This window comes from Salminus brasiliensis, chromosome 21 (assembly GCF_030463535.1).
Source record: "Salminus brasiliensis chromosome 21, fSalBra1.hap2, whole genome shotgun sequence".
NCBI classification, from domain to species: domain Eukaryota; kingdom Metazoa; phylum Chordata; class Actinopteri; order Characiformes; family Bryconidae; genus Salminus; species Salminus brasiliensis.
The window spans coordinates 31,627,382-31,649,653 of NC_132898.1; the positions used below are offsets into that span (position 1 = coordinate 31,627,382).

Sequence of the window (22,272 nt, forward strand, 5' to 3'; positions counted from 1 at the left end):
CAGAACAGCAGAAGGGTTCTACTAGGTACTAAAGACGTGTGTGATGGAGGGGGCCTAAAAATAATTAATTGAGTATTTATGCAGAGTGGAGGGGGTGTACCTAATATCCCTGGCTGTGCACGTGACTGTATATATGGGGTAAAGTGTGTTTGCAAGATGCTAATTTGTATTTAAACATTTTTATCAAAAGCTAAACAAGCTGCCAGATGGATTATGATGCCTAACTTTGAGGATTTCTATTATTTCTACTGCTGTAATGCAAAAGATCTTGTATTTAATTTTTTGGCAGTTTTTTTCACTTTTTGACATATTTCGAATCTGGCCGTTGTTTTTTTCCATTGTGTCAAATTTCATGATGAACGGACCACTAGAAATGCTCCAAAATGACCTGGATTGCAATTCTTTTTCATTGACCTCCATTGAAAGTTACGAAGGTTTTTCCCTCCTCCTGTAAAGTTGCCATTTTGGAGAAACAAGGCTCTTGCGTGGCAGCGTATAACGCATGCCGTTCGTTGCTGTACCTACTACAACTTCACCTAGACTGCATTAATCCTCTGGGTATATAATATTAAACTGAATGAGACAGGGTCTGCTCCTCGGGCCAAGATACGTACGGGACATTTGTCCAGACATTTAATGACAGACATTACAACAAGTGCCCAAGGATGATGTAAGGCAACGTGGCTGGAGATATGCAACATTGTCCAGATGAACTTTAAGCTTGCGCATGGGGATTTGCTCCTGGTGTGTGTATGTGTGTGTGTGTGTGTGTGTGTGTGTATGAGATTTGTGCTGTCTCTGAGCCAGTTAGGAGTGAGATTCGGCTGCACTTGAAGTTGTAATCCGTTCTACCGCGGCTGCCTCATTAGCCAGAGATGGGAAAAGCGCGAGAGTGTTTAATCTTAACCCCGTGACGGTGGATGGGCCAAGCCTCGGCCCTCCCCCTTTTTCTTAGTGCAGGGTCAAGGTATCAGTTTTTTGGACCATGTTTGCGGTCATGTGTGCCTGATGGGAAACAGGACTGTTAGAACTGTATCGGTCATGTCGCCTTGTACCGTGCGAGAAAGCCCGAAACATTCGCAAAAAGATGGAGAAACATCTCCGCTCCGAAAACGACGCATTTATCATTATAAATCACGAACCATAAATTTTTATTACAGATCGCCATCAGTTGAGATTTGCTTGGCCAGACTTCAGGAGCCCATTCTTGCAGGACTTCGGAGCAAAGTCAGCATTGTTTTACGAGGTCCTACTGGCCCACTTCATTTTAGGCCTGTCCACTGCTTACCCACACAGGTTTTAGTGTTATTGATTTCTCTAATAGGCCTCAATGGATGGAGGTCATCTTCTCTGATGGACATCTGAAGGACTGCCATCTTTTCTCCTGACAGGTGAATCGCAAGAGAGAGAGAGAGAGAGAGAGAGAGAGAGGTGAGGACGAGTGAAAAGTTTCATTTTGATCATAAATTTGAACCTTAGTTAAGAGTTTTGACGAGACCTTTTTTATGAGTGAGGAGGAGGCCGCTGGCGAGGTGCTGATGTGTGCGTGAACATCAAGGTCCGAAGGTCATCAACGAGCTGCCAGATGGATTATAATTAAGCCTTGTTATTTAATAAGTTCAAATTAATACTGGTTTCTTCACTTTTCATTATCAGTGTTTTTTTTCTGACAGTTTTCTATCTATAATAGTAATAGTAATACACTATATGTCCAAATATTTATGGACACCCCTCAGAAGCTGCCTTCAGCTTCGCTTTAAGCTGCACCCATCGCTGACACAGATGTGCAAATGCATACACAGACACACAGCTTGTCTAGTCCCTGTAGAGAAGAAGTCCTGCCAATAGAATAGGACTCTCTGCAGGAGCAGATAAATATGGTGAAGCTATTGGCCTCATGCTGCCTAATGCCAGGCGTGGGCTAGTAGAGGGGGTATAAAGCCCCCCAGCATTGAGGAGCTGTGGAGCAGTGGAAGAACTGTGTTCTCTGGAGTGATGAGATGGTGGCGCTCCATCCAGTACTTGTCTGTCCTCACTACAGACCTTGTTGGTTGCTGAATGCAATCAAATCCTCACAGCAATGCTCCTCCTCCAAAATCTAGTAGAAAGCCTTCTTCTTCTCTGGACATTAGAGACAGTTACTCCAACAAAAGCAGGATCAGCTCTTTTTAATACCCTTGATTTCAGAAGAAGCAACGAACAAGCAGGTGTCCCAATACTTTTGTCCCTCTATTGTACTGTATTCAATGTGAGAACAGCATAGAGCAACAGCGCTCATAGGAAAGGAATAAAAACCTAATTAACAGAACTTAACCAAACTTTAATAAATGCTGGGAAGCCCCACCCCCTCATTAAATATGCAGATACAGTACTCCGCAAATCTGCATAGTCACATTTTCCCAGGATGCTTTTCAGATAACTAATTACTGTAAATGTAACATTTTACCTGGACTCCGGCATGACGCTTCGTACACTCCGTATCCCCCAGAATGCAACATTCCTCGTTAACATATGCCTTAACGAATACAGTGTATTACTGTAGGATTTCATATTTAATTGAACATTTAATTAACACCATTAGGCGTGCATTAATGCTGGCAGGGGTGCTACAAATGGTCCTTTAAGAAGAGTGCGAAGAACCTTTGTAGAACCTTTGTAGAACCTTCACGTGATGAACATAAGGGTTCTTTTCATTATGCATATGACTCCCATGACTCTTTATGGTCCCAGACTTGCCCTATCAAGCAACCTTTATTTTTGAGAGTGTCCTCGTGAAGGCATGTCTAATGCTGAAAGAAAAAAACAACAACACTAAATTAATTAATTAATTATTAAATTAATTAAGTAAACAACAACACAAATATATGGTGTAAACGGAGTCGACTCGTGAATCGGTTGTTGCAATACGGTTCTAGGCCACCTCAGAGACGTGCACGCGCGCGAGGGAGCGAGCGAGCAAGCGAGCGTCTTTTCTTTTTGTGTGTGTGCGCGCGCGCGTGCGTGCGTGCGTGCGTTGCCATGGAGCCGGAGCACGCGCTGCGCGCATGTCTTACATGCATTACGGTAAAGGACTAAACTGTCCCCCCTAACATTATCGCCAAACACTAGACACAAGCGGAGTAACCCAACACTTTGATTTCTCTACCGAATGAGCGCGGAGACGCACGAGGGGATGCGAGAGAGCGGCGCGAGCGGCGGATTCGGGACTTCAGAAGAGCCGAAGCTCTGAGAGAGGAGCGGAGAGGACCGAAGAAGAGCAGAGGAGAGGAGAGGAGGACCGAAGGGCTGAAAGGAGAAGAAGAAGAGGCGTTAGAAGAGGTGTTTTCCCCCTTCTTCTCCCCCCTCCGTGAACTTTGAGAGCGCGCGGTGAGCATGCAGCCTGTGAGCTGAGCGCGCGGGGTTATTGTTCCGACTGCGCTGTTATCATCACCCAGCCGAGTGACCGAGTTTGAGAGGGGAAGCTAATAAAAAAGGCAGCAAAAAGGGACTTAGGACTTATAATAAAGACAGTTTGCCTTCAGAGTAATGTTCCTTCAAGACCAGCCGTAGACCCGAGAGCCTTTTTTATTTTTTAATTTTTATTTTTTTGAGTGCTTCCTTTATTTTCTCCCGCGTTGCTTTTTTATATATATATATAAATATATATATATATATAGTTTTTGCATTTTTGTTGTTTTGGGATCGCTGGGACGTTGCACCGAGAGAATCCACATGGTCCAGCCCGTCGCGTGAAAGTTCACTTCTCCACAACTGACGAACAGGTTGATATCCCGCTTCTTTTTTACCCTCCTTAATCTTTCCTGTCTGTTTATCTGTTTGTTTGTCTGTTTGTTTGTTTTGCTTAGCGCATGCAGTGTGTGTATTTGTGTGCGTGGTGTGGAAGTGTACCAGTGAGGAGGTGTGTGTGAAGTGGCCCGGCTGTAGTCCCGGTTTCACTGGGGAACTTTCAGGAGCGTGTCAGTGGACGGACTGATCACCACAACGTGAAATTAATCCGCGCAGATTCGCTGTTCGCTTTTTTAATTATTATTATTATTATTGTTGTTTTGGTTTATTATTCAGTTCAGAAATTGTTGTTTTGCTTTTTTTTTTAAATATGATAATAATTTCAAACCCGAATTTCTCACGGCAAAAATGTTCGTGAAAAGCACGTTAAAATTAATAACAAAAAAAAAACAAAAAAAAAAAAACAGCGCACTCAAAAGTTTCGTTTTTTTGTTGAAGTTTATTATTAATTATTTCACCGATCTGAAAAGAAAATAATGCTAATTTTCAACCTGTCACGTCTTGTCAGAAGCTCGCGAGAAGCAAAAGTGCGGTAAGTCGATTTCCGAGCCCCCCTCAGGGCTTTTTACATGTCGACCCCCAGCCCGACCCTCCAGCTTCTCACAAAGTCAGGAGCTTCATTTATTTTTAATTTATATTTTTTTTTAGTAGCTTTTAGTTTCTTTGTCTGTAAAATTCACGTTTCGCATCACCTCAGTCTCGTTATTAAAGTATAGAGTATATAATAGAGTAATTCGTTTTTTTTTACAGGCCGAATAAAGCACTAAAAGTCGCCTCAGCTTTATTATAAAAGTGTTTAAAAGTCGAGAATTAAAAAATAAAATAAAATAAGCTCGATTCCAGGGTTTTTGGCTTGACTCTTGGGGAGACTCTGGCTGTGCTCGCTGAGCTCGGTGAGCTGAGGCTGGTGCTGAGCTCGAGCTCAGTTTAAATAGTTTAAAAGTTTCATTTTTCAAATTAAAAGTTTTCTAATGCAGCTAAAATAAAGATGATTAATTGCCAGACTGGGGTAAAAGGCGGTGTGTGTTCGGTGTGATAATGGTCCTGTTGTACCAGAGCAGCACCGAGAAGGAGAAATGTTAAAAAGGGCAGATGTTTATTGATCTGCACAAATCCGAAAGGCCTCGCTGAACGCACAGCCACACAGCTCCTCATAAGACTGCTCCTTTATTATTATTATTATTAACTAAAATTCTATTATTAATTATTTTAAAACACTCACACGTTAAATTTGACTCAAATATAATTCTCACAATTGTAGATCACAATTCTGTTCGTCTTTTAAAATTAATAAATTAATAAGCCACTATTTAGCTACTATTTCCGTGAGTCACGTGTTGTTGTTTTTTGTTGTTGTTGTTTTTGTTTTTGTAAAAACCCCAAAATATTAATGTCACAAGTAGCAGTATTTATATGTAAGTTTATTTATAGGTATTTCAGAGCTTAAATCCAAAGGTCATGGATTTGCAGTCATGTGCAAAGTGTGTCCTTCACGTAAAATCAACATTATAAATGTGCAAGAAATTAAAGTGTAAGAAATGACAGAGTACAAGTGTACTGAACATTTCTGCAGATTGCCACAGCGTTTGGGAGTTTGGGAGCTGCTTGCCCTGACAATCTTCGTTCACACTTGAGTGTTTTAGAAGAGGTGTTAGAATAAGAAGTGCAAGCAGGTCAGGAAATAAAGAGACGCAGTAAATAAAAAAAAGAGATAAACTTTAATAAAGATTCATGGAAATGTATTTAGGTTAATTTAGTAATTCGTTCAGGTTAAAAAAAGTGCATTTCGGGAAGCCTGATTAGATGTATTTAGCCTGGGTGTCGCAGTGAAGCTCTTTGCACATTTTTCTCTGACAGCAAAAAAAAAAAAAAAAAAAAAAATCCACATGAGATGCCGTTGTGTGTGTCAAGCGTGTTATTATGGGGTGATTGATGGAGGATAGGGCATTGGGCGCAATTAATTTCATTTGGACACTTCGAACCCTGTGTTTTCCTCTGGCATTCTTCTCATTGCCGTTGCGGCTGAGGTGCGTGTGGCTTTGCCTGCCTGTTGCCATTAATAGCCTACAAGGCGCACTTTTAATTTAACCTGCTGATGGGATTCCAGTGGAATCGTAAGGGTGGGTGCAAGTCCTGCTTTGGTTGACATTTGCTTATTTGGTGTATCATCAAGTTTCTTGGGTCGTACAGACAGACTGATGGGAAACAGGGCGATCAGAGCGATTCAGCAGCTTGGGACGTGCTAATGTAATATTTTTTATTATGAGTAGAAAATTGTATGGTGTGTGTGTGTTGTGTTTTTTTCGTGCAGAATTGTTTATAATGAAACCTGCAGAGATCTCTGCTACTTTACCCTGCTTTAGGTTTCAGTCTTGGCTGAGTGGTCCGGTAAATCAGTGTGAATCAGTGTGAAGCAGCCAGGCAGAGAATATGCACGTCCTCTCGTATTCTTGCATGTGAATTGAAATGATAGTAATAAGGATAATTTGGGGCTGATTTCCAGCTGCTCTGAGGGCTTTTGTGTCGCTTCGGCAAAATGCCGCAAACGGCACCTCAGCAACCCCCCCTTTTCTTTTCTTTTTTTTTCTGGGGTAAGTTTTTCACACCCGGCTCTTGTGGCCAGATACCAAAAGCTGCAGGTCTGAAAGCAGCTTAGTTTAGCTTTCCCATTTCCCTCACTCACACTTTCACTCAGACTTTCTGTGTTACTCTATTACTTCAGAGCTGCAGGGACGCTGGGATCTCACCTGCGAGCGAGATGCTGTGAGACGTTCTCGGACGTGGATGTTGAGAAGTGTGTGGTGGATTTTTTGGGATGTTCACAAAAAAAAAAAAATGCTGAGGGTTGACGTTGAAGTCAGTGTGTGTTGCTGTGTGTGTGTGTGTCTGTGTGTGTGTGTGTGTGGCTCAGAGTGACCAAGCCTGCAAAAATGCTGGAGTCAGACCTGGTGTATGTATGTGTGTATGTGTATGTGTGTGTGTGTGTGTGTGTGTATGTGTGTGTGTGTCGCTGAGGAATATCTGTGTCGTGGCTTTTGGAGTTTTTTAATGTAGATGTTGTAGAAGCAAAAGCGTGAGGTAGGTGCTTTACCTGGCGTGTGTGCACGCGCACATGTGAGTGAGTGTGTGTGTGTGTGTGTGTGTCCGCTTGCTCTCTGCTCACTCCAAATTCAGATGAGCCCCAGTCAAGTGATATGGATGTAGATTTAAGTTTTCAGTCCTCACTGTCCTCGTTTCGAGCACTTTTGATTTCGTGAAGCGCTGTCCCTCACTTGTCGGCTCCACTACCATTAAACACTTCTGCGGCTCCAAAAATAATGTTAGTTTTTGCACGAGTGCTTTTTCCCCGATCAAAGTGTTTTTCAAGAGTAATACACACCCCATCCGAAAGTGAAGATTTATTAATTCTTCCAAAATAAAAAAAAATTAAAAAAAAAGAAAAAAGCTCCCCTAAATGTATGGTCTGACCTTGGAGTGTTCACCGTTCCCTACCGGCGTCCGCCCGCTCCTGCACTCGGAGGGGGGAAAACGTGTTTGTGCAAAATAGGCCTTGATTAAGTTGGCTCTTTTCTACTTCGACAAACCTCCAGCGGAAAGGTCAGGCCGGGGATTTTACGGCCATTTGCCTCCGTGAATGCGTCGCCTCCAGTGCTGACCAGCAGTAACCAGCAGCGCCAGTGAATGGTGATTAAACATGTGGTTTTAATTGAAGATGTTATTCAGTGGAACGGCGAGCCCAGGCATTTTCGTCTTGTGTGAATAATAAATTACGCACGTTTTTAGACAGCGAGGGCTGTTTTTATTACGGCTCGGAGAGTGGTGTCATTTTCTCCTCGATGAGAAACCCCAAAAAAAGAGAGGGCGAGCGAGAGAAAGCAGAGTTAAGCTGGTCTTCTGTAAAGCAATTTTACCCAACTTCAGCATCTCGCCCATCTGTGAATCAGGAAAAAGAAAAGAGCAAAGAAGTTGGAAGCTGCTGGAAAAGGAGGGAGGGATGTTTTCCAGATGACACAGTTGATCTGATTTAGGTTGTACTTGATGTTGTGTAGAGCTGGCATCAACTAGAACCATGGACCATGGATCAGCTCTGGGAGCCACCAGGCGAGCAGGGCAGAAACCCACTCTCCACTCTCTGCTGTCCGTCATCTTTGAGGCCGCCCGCGGTCGGAAATTCTCTGGCCCGTTTCGAGGAGCCCTGATCTTCTCTTCAGTTCGCACACAGGCACAGTTCTGGACAGCTTCTAGGCCGTTATGCTGGATGTGATGGATGCCTTTAAAAGCGGCCCCTGCTAGGTCGAAAGGCCCGTTTCCAGCACGGCCACGGCTTAAAATCGCACAAGGGTGTCCACCGGACGGAAATGACAGTATTAGAGGCAGAGGCGTTGGTCATTATTCCCCTGTATCCATTAGCTAAGCGTCCCCGGAGAGCGCTCTGCAGACGGTGGCCCCGGCTTTATGGCCTATTATTGGCGCTCGGAGCTGCAGACGCTGGTGGAAAAGCCCAGCTCGCTCTTCACTTCCACAACCTGCCCTGTGCGCGGGACTTCCCTGGAGAGAGAAGGGGGAAAAGGAGGAAGAGGAAAAGGGACAGAGAGTGAGACCAAGCTGAGTAATACCTCCCACATAGCAATAGCTCTCGATGTCAATGAGCCTGACCTGTAGTGTCTTGGCTAATTTGGAAAAAGCAACTCTGCTGCTATTTATATATATATATATAAATAATCAGGCGAAAATTGCTCCAGTGCCTGCTGTTGTGGCGAAGGTCTCAGAAGACCTCAGCTCTGGCATTCCACCTCTTTGATGAGGAACACCTCTGCAATGCTTGCAATGGAAATGGCTTGCGTCAGTGTCCAGGCCCTGAGATAGCATCAGAGCGAGAGCAAGGCTCGCTCCCCAACCCCTTACCACCACCCTCACCACCACCACCACCCTCCATGACCGAAGCTGCTTCTGCTAAGTTTGCATTCCGACTGACAGCTGTATTTGGGTTATGGATTTTCTCTCAGCTCCCCACCACCACCATTCTTCTCCTCGCTGCCCCCTCTCCCCTTTTACGAAGGTCTTCATAACACGGCTCTCTGTATATTTTGAAAACCCTAGTTAAAGACTGACAAACCATCACGTCCATCAAACAGAGGACAGGCAAGCATACATATCAGTTAAGCTCCTCTGGAGAGAGAAAAAAAAGGGGGTTTGGGGGGGGGGGGTGTGCGAGCAGAGAAACTTTCAGCAGTTTTTAATGCCACCATAAAAGACACGGCGCTGATGGGTAAATGACAGCTGCGGAGCCGAGCAGTTGCGAACGCGCCTTTGCGCCTTTTTTTTTTTTTTTTTTTTTTAATAATACGTAACGTAAAAAAGTTGCCGGCGAGAGAGCACTGTTGCTCGCGTCTCTTAAAGACTCGCTGCTGGAAATCCCCCGCCGACGACAGCTTGGGCCTGTGCGCTAAGCCCGCAGAAATGGTGCGCCGTGGTGGCGATTAGCGGACTTGAGCCCAGCACTCGTACAAACAGGAGCCAGCCGTGGCTGGAGGAGGAAGAAGACGAGGAGGAGGAGGAGGAGGAGGGCTTCTCTTTTTCTTCGTTCCTCTTCAAGCTGCCTACTTCCTAGCCTTTCTACCCTAACTAGTCTTATTGGCTTTGTTTTGTGGTGGTCTTCAGACCAGGAACCTCCAGGCCGAAGACCCGCAATCCTAATCCACCCACAGCTGGTGAAGGTGCGAGGAACACATTCCTCCAGTTGTGCTTTTTATTATTTTTTTTTTTAGGCCGGGCGCTTCACTGTACAGGCCCAAGCAAATCCTCTCTCCCACCGCGGGTGACCATATAAGTAATAACCATATAAATGCATCTAATTTTCATGCGCTAATCCGCAAAAGCATCGGCGGCGAGAACGGGGCGGCGCTGCTTTGCTTTATGGTATTAGTAATGGGGTAACAAGGGATGCCTGCTTAAGCTATTTGCATTTGAAACGGGCCAACCCGATACATCTTCTGACAGAGTTATCTCCTAACCATGTGTTCAACAAAATCAGATTCACCTCTCCCGCGTTGATTGATGTGGCGGATTTCAACAGCCGCCACCCTCCTCCCTTCCTCCCCTGCCTCTTTCCCTCCCTCCTTCTTCCTCTTTTTGCCCAACTTGCCACTATATGCTCATAGAAACTCGCCGAGTTTGGTTTGATCTCGGGTTTGAAGTTGAAAAAAAGATCAAATAAAAGAATATAAAAACCGTGTTTCAGTGTTTTAGGAGACTAAGGGACGAGTACTAACGACTACGTAACGCCTAGCAGTCAGAGACACCACATGTCGGGCTGGAGAGCTGTGTGCCCATGCGCAGGGCAGGGTTTTGCGGCCCCCCGAAGACAGAGCTTTCATTTTCTCCTCTCCTTTTCTTTCCTTTGGGAGGCTCTCGTGGTGAAGTGGCTTAGTGGAGGAGTGTGTGTGTGTGTGTGTGTGTGTGTGTGTGTGTGTGTGTGTGTGTGGCAGTCCTCCGCAGGCCTCTTCAGAGCGGCATAGTGGCCAGAGGGGAGAGAGAGAGAAAGACAGAGAGAAAAAAGAAAAAGAGAGAGAGAGAGAGAGAGACAAGGGGGAAGGAGCGCGAGAGTTTCAGACATTAGACACAGAGTGTGTCGCGGCGAGAGAAGGAGTGTGTTATCTTCGCTTAGTGAGACGCACTAACCGGCCCCGGCCAGCCAGCTAAGGGCTGGTACACACACAGGAGAGGAGATGCTCGTTAAGAGTCAACAGGCCGCTACAGCAGCGAGTCTGTGAGCTATCACAGTTAAGGGAAAACTTCAGGTAAAAATTACAGGGCTTTAATAAATTGTTTTTAATAAAAACAATTAATTAAAAATTTTATTAAATGTTTAAAATATTTTTAAAATAGTTTTTTCTTACTTGACATTTTTTTTGCTTAATTTTGCATAAATTTCTCCTTTTTAAATTCAAATTTTTATATAAATATTGTACATTTTATTAGACCTATGTGATCCGTCTCTGCCACCTCCGAAAAGTTAGCATTTTCTGATTTTCTGCAGTGTTTATTAATACAAGTAGTGGCATATTTGTTTTATAAGTGTGTAATTACGCGAGTGCGAGTGTGAGTGCGCGGGTGCGCGAGTGCACTCCCTGAGATCTAGTAACCGTTGAGCAGAGTTGCCTTTTGCTCTCCGGCTGCAGGCTGCAGGCATTGTTGACCGAGGGACATCTGCCATTATATTATCCCCAGCTGTTATCTGCATAATTGTGTAATACCCCCCAACTCTCAACCCCCCCCCCCCCCCCTTACACACACACACTTGCAGACTCAGATGCACACACACACACTCACACTCTCCCTCGCTCGCTCTCCTTCCCTCTGGTCCCAGGCAGCGCGTGTTCCTCAGAGCTGGTGGCCGGGTAAAGGAGGGACTCCTGCCAGGCCGGGAGCCCGGCTGGCCTTTCGGCTCATGCTGCTGCTGCTGCTGCTGTGCTGTGCTGTGGGTCACGGGGAGGTGGCGGGGTGGCGGGGTGGGGAGGGGTTTGGGGTGTCACTGGAGGTCTGCGCAGGCTGGTGCGGTGTCCGCCCTTGCGGTCAGTCCGCCAGTCGGCTGACATTTGTAAAAGGATTTGGCGCAGGTAGCCCCCTCTTCCAGCGGAAATAACACAACCCCCTAAAACCCAGGGGATTACCTCGTCCGTCCAGTCCTGATCTTCTGCAGGAGAGGATGGGCTGAACTTTTCTTTCTTCGTTTCTTTTCTTCTACCTTCTTTTAAAAGGCTCGTTGGTTTGAGCCTCTCAGCTTCGAGAAGAAGAGGAAATAATAGTATAGCGGGCGATATCGGAAAAATATTATATCATTAATTCGTAAACACTGCTGTTCATATACTCTCGCAGACTGAGCAACGTGATTTTTAATTAAACCAGACTAATTACACTGTTATTAATAATCCTCAAGCACTGACAATATCCTCCATATGTTTTTTTTAAGTGTATTGTGTATCGCAATACGATAAAATATCATCATATTGCCCACCCCTACCCCCTATATATCGGCTCTATATCGATACTGTAGTTAAGCAGTAATACTCACAGTAATATTTTAATTTAATCAGTGTTGATTGTAAACAAACAAACCAAAAAATAAGATCGGGGTTACTAACTTCAATTAATGCAAACTAAAATATGAGCAGATCCATAATAATAATAATAATTCTGTGTTTTACAGTTGTACACTACCTGTGTAGACGTTTACTTTTGGAATATTAGTATTAAAAAGCTGCTTATCTGGGCAGGACGTGTTTATTAGCTCAGTAAAACACTAATATTAGGATGAATACATTAATACACACTCCAACAGAAAGTAGAAAGTCATCAGAACATCTCCAAAGTTCTCCTCACTCATGGAGTCTAGTGTTATTTAGAGTTCTCCTCAGATCAACACCTGGTTTGGTGGTAAATCAGGGCTTAATGATGGTAAATCAGGTGAGCTGCTGCTGCTGCTGCTGCTGCTGCTGCTGATGGAGTTGAACACATCCTCCACGCTGTGCTGGCTGGACTGGGGGCGTCCAGGAGAACCCTGGAGGAACCGAGCTCTGTTCTTCAGACTAGCTCACCGACAAGATCTCACTACTTTCTTTCTTCAGAATGAGAAGCTCTTGTTTCTCCTTTTTACTGGATTTATGCTCACCTGGAACTTCTCCTGTGTATGTTCTCTGGTCTCATGGTGGAAACCATGTATCCCACCAATGGTGGTTTTACAGGAGAAGGCAAATATTCCAGTTTGAATGGAAGTTAATGTAAAATAAGAGTTTTTAGCATTTCTATTGGTGCGTTCATTTCCCAACGATTTCACAGTGTACCGAAGCAGCTACAGGGCTGGAGATACATGGAGATACATGCTTTTCATTGGGCAGCACTGAAATACTCTCTTATTGTTCAGAAAAAATGCTCTATATTAAAGTAATTAGATGCCGAAAAGCTTCTGCACAGATATTTGTAAACATTTCAAATATTAAATATGCTTAAAAAAAAAAAGCCTGTGATGAATCCTCAACCAGCCTCAAGGTTCTCCGAGCTCCGAGTGAAACTCCAAGTTTACAAGTTCTGTGCTCTTTAACACGGCTGTTGTTACTGGCAACGCGTTCAGCCCATAATTAAGCGCTCTCTTTCTTTATCAGTGTGTCCAACAGCAGATGCTCCCCCCCTCAACCCAACCACACCACCCCTTTCTTCCCTCACTCAGCATGAAGAAAGACTCATTATTTCTCCTTTAGTAATCCCAGTACTCTGAGTATGTGTGTGTGTGTGTGTGTAAGAGTGAAAGAGAAAGAGAGCGCGAGAGAAAAAGAGAACGAGCGAGAGAGAGAGAGAGCGCGAGAGAGAGAGCGCGAGAGAGAGAGAGAAGCTCTCCCTGGACCAGTCCTCTAAGCCTGCCCAAACTGACATCTCCTCTCCAGCAGCCTCATTGAGAAGATGTTTTACAGTTTCTCTCTGGCTGAGATTGAGAAAGCAGAGTTCTCGCTCCGTGTGTGTGTGTATGAGTGTGAGTGTGTGTGTACGTATATATATGTGTGTGTGTGTGTGTGTGTAATTTTGCCGAGCGCCGCCGCACTATACTAGCCGTGTGAGTGCTCTTTTCCCAGCTCCCACTGATCACTTAAACGGCACTAGAGCTAAATCACAAGGCAACGTGAAGTGACTCAACCTTCCTCCTCTCTTTGTCTTTACCCATCATCCCTTTTCTGTCTTTCTTCCCCCCCCCCCCCCCCCCCCCTCCTTCTTTCAAATCTCTGTGACGGAAGACATTTGCGTCAAGACATCTTACCTTTTCAGATTAATTAGACTCCTGGCATCCTTGAACCCTCTCTGAAAGGAGCCTGAATGCCTTAATTAAAATACGACTGACAACCAAATTCATGTTCTTTATTATTATTATTTTATATATATATATAATATAATTATATCATTCTTTTTGTCTAATTTTTTTTTCTCTGCGCTTCTTTTTTTTTATGGATCAAAATTAAGGTGCCACGGTATTGGTATGACATGGCATTCTGCAGAGATTCCCCACTTTCCATTTAAATTACCTTTCCTCACATGACATTTGACCAGATTTTATTAAAAGAACTTAAATGATAAAATTTGCAGATAACTCTGAATGGGCTTGTATTTAGAAAGGTCCTACAAATTTATGCTTAATTTTAACAATCTATTGGACAATCTTTTTTTTTTTTTTTTTTTTCCCTCTTTTCAATCAAAATGATTTTTTTTTAATCAGATAAGTGTGTGGAGTGGGTGTAATAGGTGTGATAGTTATTCATGTGCTGCAAAAAAGAAAAAAGTACATTTTAATAGCTAATAGTTCATTTAAATTTAAATGGCTGACGACTATGTGATGTTCTAATGCAGTGTAAGTAGTGTAAGGAGGGTGTGTGGTGTATAGAACTGTTGCTCCAGCACATTAGCATCATTGTATTTATTCAGTACCTATTCAGTACTTAATTAGTACTTATTCCCAAATTCCAATTCCGTCATTCCTTTGTGTTGATTTTTCCCCCCGGATTGAATCATTTTCCCTGGCTTTGCTGCTTTTCCTATTCTACAGAAAGCAGAGGAGGACATGACCCCTAAAAAACAAAAAAAAAGAGGTGCGCAAGCAGAGGCAGAGAAGTTAGATTCACTGAGGGAAGCTGTGACGCGTCCCGTCTCAGCTGGCCACACGCTGAGGCTTTGTACGAGCCGGTAGCATGGGAGAAGTGTCCAGAGCGCGGCGGCTGAGGCGGCCGAGGCGGCCGAGGCGCATCTCCAGGGTGCCGTTTAGCCGGAGATGGCGGGAAGCGCGAGGAGAAGGAGGCTGAGCAGCCGCCGCTTTCTCTCACTCTAACCCCCCGGAGTAACCCCTCTGCTGCTCCCCCTGCCACGGCTAATTTCCAAAACACAGCCCCGGCTTGTCCCCCCTCCCTCCAACCCACCGCCTCTTCCAAAAAACGTCCCCTTTTCATCCCCTCCTCTAATAAAACAAAAAAAGAAAGAAAGAAGACGCTCACTCCCTGCGGAAGATCGTTTTTCATCAGGTCTGGTTTGCGGTCGGAGTGCAACACCACCCCCACCACCTACAACCCCCCCCCCCACTATATTAGCAAATTGTCAGAGCAGGATGCTAAATAGGTATGTCAGTGTTGTTTTGGTTGGAGCCAGTTAACGTAAAGTTTACGCGAAGTTTACACGAAGAGGTCACGTTCGTTCTGACAGTCTAGATGTAAATCTCTAGACCTGCTTTGATCTTTACATTGTAAACATAAACAATTCTTCTTTTATCTGTCCCTTTGAAGTTCTGTAGCTACCTCAAAGTGGTTCTTCTGCGGCACCTCTGCGAAGAACCTCAGAGTGTTGCATTTTTCACCTTAGCTAGAACTTTGCCAGGTTCCTCACAGGGTTCAGTTCATTTGGGCCGGAAATGGATAGTCCTTCACTGGTAATTGTGGCTCTGAGAGTTTGGCGCTGTCCCTGCTGTGAAAGCACCACTCGCGCTCGGTGGTTCCGCCTTCTGAAGGGCTGGTGATGAGCTGGACAGGAGGAGGAGGAGGAAAGACAGAGAAAGAGAGAAGAAAGAGACGAGGAGAAGGGTGGAGGACGTCGGCGAAGCTCTGACCCAAGTTGCTGCTGGCTGGTGGAGCTGGAGTGGGTCCTGATTGATTGATTGTAAGCCGAGCCCCTCAGCGTGCTAATCAGCGTCCTTTCCCTCCAATCATTTAATAAAGGCCTAATCAGGCTAATTGACCCGCTCCTTTTGGGGCGGGGAGCCGCACAGCTGCATATGCACCTGAGGGGGCCGAGTGTGGACAGACCAAGTGGGCGAGAAAGAGAGAGAGAGAGAGAGAGAGAGAGAGAGAGAGAGAGAGAGAGTGTGGGAGTGAAAGTTGGTCAGGGTACCACACTTCTTTTCCCTGGGCTGCCCCTATCACACGCATCCTGGGACGTTCTAACGACGCCCAGTTGGACTTTTTTTACGCAGTGCCCGCTCGTAACACTGCGGTCAACGCAGATTCATTAGAGGTTGTTTTTTAGGCAAGCTTGCCCGGTCAGTTCATTTTTGGAGCCAGAGATCGGGCTGGGGAGCCTTGGAAAATCAGCGCTGTCCCGTCCCGTGTTCTGGAAAGCCCCTTGAAGCAAAAGCTTGGGAGCATTAGGAATGTGATAACCGCTCCGATTAGCTGACCACCCTCTTTTCAGAGATAACGAAGAGTTTTAGAGTCTGAAAGGGGGGAGTGTAAGAAAAACAAAAATGTGTGTGAGTGTGTGTGTGTGTGTGTGTATGTGTGTATCTGGGTGAAAAATGGAATTAGTGTCCCATCACCTGCGTTATCTGTTCATTTTGATGTTTAGTCCTCATCAGTTCGGCCCAAGGTTGTCTGGAGAAATCGCTTAAGCGTGGTGTGTGTTGGCTGACTTTCAGAGCAGCGCCGCTCGCAACGAACCCCCACTCACATCCCCCCTTCCACCCCCCCCAACACACACACACTCTCACCCCGAGTCTGACATGAACTGTCTTATCTTTTTGACAACTCTGTCCACCGAGACACTTTAAAGATATTGATATTACAGTGTATTTTATTGTGATGAAATATATATATATATATAGATATAGAGAGAGAGAGAGAGCGGGAGAGAGAGGGAGGGAGGGAGTGAGGGAGAAATCCCTCATGGTCTATTATGACTTATCGAACCTCTCAGATCCTCCGGCTCTGGAATCTGGTATCCCTTACTGTCAGATTTGCTCGGAAAACCAAAAAGAGGGTCATAAAATGAGGAAGGTCTTTCTTTTTTTTGGAAAGAGCTGTTGTATCTTAGTTCCGATTTTTATAAAGGTTTGGGGGGGTGATGGTGGAGGGTGGGGGGGGGGTGTTTGCATGTAAGCTCTCTCTCGGGACCCCTCTTCAGCTGGGTCTCAATCTGAAAAGCACATTTATGTGTCTGGCTGTGCTTCCTCCTCTAATTTGGCTGAAGGTTTACCCCCAACAGAGCGAGCAGTCCCTTTTTCTACAATACCTCAGGCACACACACTCGCACACACTCGCACACACACTCGCACACACTCGCACAGTCAGAGTACATGAGGGAAAGTTCCACACAACCATCCATCCTGCAATCGTATTATTCCTTCTCCCCCCTTCTGTACCCCCACCACCTCCCCCCCCCCCCACCATTCTTTTCTCTTTTTTAGCCTGTTAATGAGAATTTGTTAACGAGAGTGAGAGATCTTTTGGGTATAGCACAATTTATCAGAAAGGCGTATAGGTTTGAAAAAAAAGAAAAAAAGAAAAAAAAAGCGGGTTGGGGTGAAAAAAAGGAAACAGCCCTTCAAAGAAATTCTATTCTTCTTATTTTTTGAATGTTTGATGAGACATTGAAAAGTTTTCTAGCGTCATGCTGTCTGAACAGAGTCGAGCAGAACGCACTGTCTAATCACTCTTCACAGAAAAATGACTTCCAACCAGATTTAATTAACTGATAAGAGGGGCTTCAAATTAATTTTTCAAGGATGTTAGATTTTGATTAAGAAACTCCTAAAAGAAATAGACGAATAATCAATTTTTTAATCAACTTACTCAAATGGTAACTGGTTAATATGGTAATTCTGGCAATTAGGGCAAATATTGTAGTGCAGCAGTTTCAATGCATCCCCTTAAAGGAATTATAATATCTTTACATCTAATTATTACGCTTATTTAATTTTTTTCTCTCTCTCTCGCTCTCTCTCACACTTTTTTTATTATTTTTTTTTGTATGTGTGGCTACCTCTCAATTTCAGTATTCTCCCCCAACCCCCTCCCCACTCTACACCCCTCCATCCCATCTTCTCTAAGGGTTATATTCAAATGAGCTGGAAAGTGTAATAAAACCAAACTTTCACAACAGAGTACGTGAATAGCCTATTTTCTCATAAATCCATATTGGAAGGATATTTCAGAGAGAAAAGAAGAGGGGGGTAGAGGGGCGGGGGGTAGCGTGGGGAGTGAGGGAGGGGTGGGACGGAGGGGAAGTGTTAAATTTAATCTCAGTCATTCACATTTAAAGCAGAAATTGCCCTTGAGACTGTACATTATATGAATTAATAGCCATGAACTTTTATTACTTAAGGGTTATTCATACCAAATGGACAGTCGGATGTGAAGGTGTGAGATTATTGCGAAAGTTGTGAAAGTTTTCAATTGCGTGAAATTGATCGGAACTTCTTTTTGTATTATTATTTCTTTTTAATAATTGCTTAGCAAAAAAATTATTATATATATATATATATATATATATATATATATATATATATATATATATATATACATATATAATATCACACATAGATTGACCCTGATTTCAAAAGTGCTTTTAGCTTTCTCTGGCTTTTTTTTTTTGTAGTTTTATTTAACTTTATGAAATCTGTTCATTTGAATTCCCACTATTTTTAATTGTCGTTCGCAGGTTTTTTCCCTTTTTATCCATTAAACACATTATTTATGTGTGCGGTGGAGTCGCTTGTTGATGCCTGTGAGATATGCCTGTTCTAATAAGCAGTAAAACAAGCCACAAGTGCCCGAGTTCAGTACGCTTCTTTGTTAATTAACAGTTGACATCTGCTGAAGGGTTTGTTTAACTACTGTTTGTTGCAGTCGTTTAGCCGAGCTCTCGTGCTGGTGTATTTGGGTGGGGGGGGATGGTGGTGGGGTGGTTGGGGTATTGACAAAACATTTGAGCAGTTGATTTAATGCTTTTCCTTAATTTATGTGCGGCTTTAAAGAAGCTTGACTCGTTGTTTCTCCAGCCGAACTCACATGCTCGGGCTGAGAGGCTTCTTGAATAAGGGCCGTCTGGCAAAAACTCAATATTGAACGTACGTATTCAATTAACGAAACTCATTAGCAAAACTTGGCGTTTGTTGTTGTTGTGTTTTTTTTTTCTCCCCTCCTTTCTTTCTTTCTTTCTTTCTTTTTTTCTGGCAGTGAATTAATGGTTTTGATATGCTAATTAGCGAGTAATTTAATTTCAAAAGGCCTCAATTAACAGCGGCATTGTGGACACGATGAAGTTAAGCAGCGTAATCTAATTTGCATTAGTAACGAGCAGGGAGTAATTAGGGGACTAATTAGACACTTCAGACAGTACTTGTGTTTACTTTCTTAATGAAGTGGAAGGGCTTTTTTTTTTTTTTTTTTTTTTTTCCTGGGTGCCGGAGTGTGCCTGGCATCAGAGCAGTGACAGCGAGGGGGGGTGACATTGGGTGGGGGGTGGCATCTGTTGGCACTAGAAGAGAAAGTGGCATATGGCTTACAGATCAGTTCCAGTTACAAAAGCCCGATAGCAGCCAGGTTGGCAGCCACGGCACGTGCTTTTAGACCCCCATCCCCCCCACCCCCCTTCACCAAACCACCCACTCTTAAGCACCTATCAAATGCACATATCTGTGTGGGTGTTTGTGTTGTGTGTGTCGTGTGTGTTTGTACCACTGTTGGCATATCTGATTTAAGGTGCTAATTACTCTGCATATTTTATCTTGCAGTAAATCAAATAGCAGTACTTAATACTTTATTACTTATTCTTAATACATACAAAATACATTTTACTGCATCATCAGTGGGGAAAAAACATTATAAAACATTCTAATTCTACACATTCTTTAAAATTAATATTTATTTATATTAATAAAAATTTTATGTAGTAGTTGCATTATATTTAAAGCGTATTTTTGGCATTATTGTTTTTATTTATGTATTATTTATTTATTTAAACACTACAGCTGCCTTTTACCTTATGTAAGCATGTAATGACATATAAATCAAGAGTTTTATAATTTATATAATTTTTTTTTTTTAGAAGATGCTGAACAAAACTATATTTAATAAATAAAATGTTACAGTCTTATTCAAAAGTAAAATTTCACTTTAATAAAGGTCTCCTTGGCTTTACATAAGCCCTGAAATCATAAGTTAATGATTCAGTTATTCAGATTCAATTAATCCTAAAGCAAAAAGTACTGTAAATGCAAATGTAAATTTAGTTGGTCAGAGTTTGTGGAGTACCACAAGGTTCAGTTTTAGGGCCTATGAAACTGATGTAAATTGCAGTAGTAATGAAGTGTGGACCTATATACAGGGTTTAAAGAGTACTTTGGTACCTGTTAGCATGCTCATAGTTCCTCTACAATGCATGTATTCACCCTGAGGTGGAAGTCAATTGGAAGTCATCTGTGGATCATCAGCGTTTTAGTAAATATTCATACTGACGCTATCATAGCCTGGAGCCTCTAGTAGCGAATAGGAGCTTGTGGTGGAATTCGCCTGGGCTCTGCAGGCCGTCTGAGTGCTGGCTGATGAGATCATAGCGTAGAGACATGGCAGAGCCATTTCGGCTCTCCGCGCTCTCTCTCTGCAGGGATCGGTTCCGATGTTGTACCAGTGACGAGGCTTTACTTCACCCCCCCCACCCCCCCAGCCCTTCTGCGCAAAATACCAGATGTCCCCGTCATTTGTGGAGTATGGAAAGTCTCTTTTTTTCCTCCCTTTTACTCGCCTTTTGAAAGCCGGCCAGGCTTTAGGGACAGTTGCAGTTGGAAAAGAACGAGGACGGCGACTGTTGACACATGCCATGACCTGGCCTGCAGTTTGGCCGGCTCTCAAAGCTATGATGTATCCACTTTATCATGTAAGTGACAGGAGGGAAGTGAGACGAGGAGGAGAGAATTTCTAGAGAAAACTTTCTTCCCTTTTCTTTTTTTTTTTAATCTCTTTTTCTTTTTCTCCGATTCCCGTTCAGATTCTGCCTCACTTTAATTTTTATTTCATTTCCTCCCTCACTTTCTCTGGCGCTCTGCGCTCGGCCTGCCAGGCTCCACTCTCCTCTTTCAGGCTACAAGCAGACTCTTTGATAAAAGGGTTTGTGGATATTTGGCCATGGGCTCGGTAAACAGGCCTGTGTTATTTTCTCAGGCCCTGCGTCAATAAGAAGTCCCGCTTCTCGCGCAGTATCCAGGCAGCTAGCAAACATTCCATCGGCTTTTCCAGGCTTTGTCCGGCAGGCGAGTATAAATTATAGCTTGGCTTTTGTTGAGCGTTAGCTGCCTTAAAGTGACCGCACATTGTGAATTTCTCTCTTTTCTTTCGCTTTCTTTCTTTCTTTCTTTTTGGGGGGTTTGTTTGAGACCAGATGACTTTTAGGACGCGCAAAAAAAAAAGTAGGCGGGCGGCATCGGGGTCAAAAGGAGGCAGCTTTAGATAGATAAACAGTATAAAAGGCCCGGGATCGTCACTGGAAGCGCTCATTTATTTGAAATCGGGCTGGATCCCATTAAAATGTTGAGAAACGCTGGTAAACAGTGTGGTCGCTGCAGCCTCTGAGTGTATTCACAGAACTCTAATTGAGGGTTGAGTTTGTGTACTGTTAACATGGGGGCCCCTTAGGACAATCTGCAGGGCTTGGGAGTTTATGGACAAGGGCTAAACATTAGCATAGCGGGCCAAAACAACTCCATCCCCAACGCTATCGCCGTTCCAAGCGGATCCTCGCCGAAACCCAACTGGATTCGTCCTCCGGAAGTGGGACGGAGCAAGGAAGGGAAGGCGCTGCGGATGAAGGAGAGGGCCGTTTTGACGGACATCTCTTTTTTTAGAGTGGGTGGGATTAGGGTTCTGGAACAGTGGGAGTTTACTGTTTGTGGAGGCTAAACCTTTTCCATATGCTGGTGATTTCATACTTAATATCAAAACTGTTGACGTCTGCCTCCACCCAGTGTACTGTACATGCAAGCCTTCGTTATAGAACTACACCAGAGCCACTCGCTCATTTTCTCACTCGCTCCGTCCTTAAATCATGGATATTTTTATATGGGCCCTGGAAGGCGACCAACTTGTGATTGTTGCATTGTGCTTTTGAAGTGAAGCTGAAATCCGAATCCCATGCTCTAACTCCGATCCATGCCGCCGGTCATGCCGGCAGCCCGTAGTCGAGGGAGTTTTTTTTCCACTTCAGCTGCGGGTAGCGGGTAACGCAGTACCTGTCTCGGGTCCTCCCACTGAATTCGCACCTTCTTTCTGAAACCTCTTTGAAAGCTTTTTTTTTTGGGGGGGGGGGGGGGGGCTGTTAGCAACTGCCTGGTCCTGTCAATGTGTCTAGACTCGTCGCCCTTTATTGCTCGTGACAGGCATGAGGAGTTAATTAATGCTGCTGGCAGCGAGGCCTCCCCTTAGACAGGCCAAGGCCTTTATTTCTGGGATACCGTCCACTGTGTTGACGACACGCCGCAAACAATAATGGGCTAAGGATAGGGCAGTAAAGTGCAACTCCCAGGTGTACACATATGACTTCACATGCATTGGAATACAGTATCCCTCCGTGTCTGGAGGCTGGTCTGAGAGCGGTTTTACCACTACGTCTGACGTAAGCAGCTGGGGGCGGGAGTTGGAAATGGCCTGCTGGTCCTAGATCGGTACCCAGCTAGCATTTTCTTTCATTAGA

The 22,272-nt window shown here is 44.1% G+C and overlaps 1 protein-coding gene across 2 annotated transcripts in view; it reads left to right on the forward strand.

The window, feature by feature from the left end:
- The first annotated feature begins 3,095 nt into the window (after positions 1 to 3,095).
- foxp4 (forkhead box P4) overlaps positions 3,096 to 22,272 on the forward strand; it is a 177,656-nt gene continuing 158,479 nt past the window's right edge. For both annotated transcript variants that reach the window (XM_072666560.1, XM_072666561.1), the window contains exon 1: positions 3,096 to 3,761. The gene's annotated coding sequence lies outside the window, so the exon portion shown is untranslated. The remainder of the gene's footprint in view (positions 3,762 to 22,272) is intronic.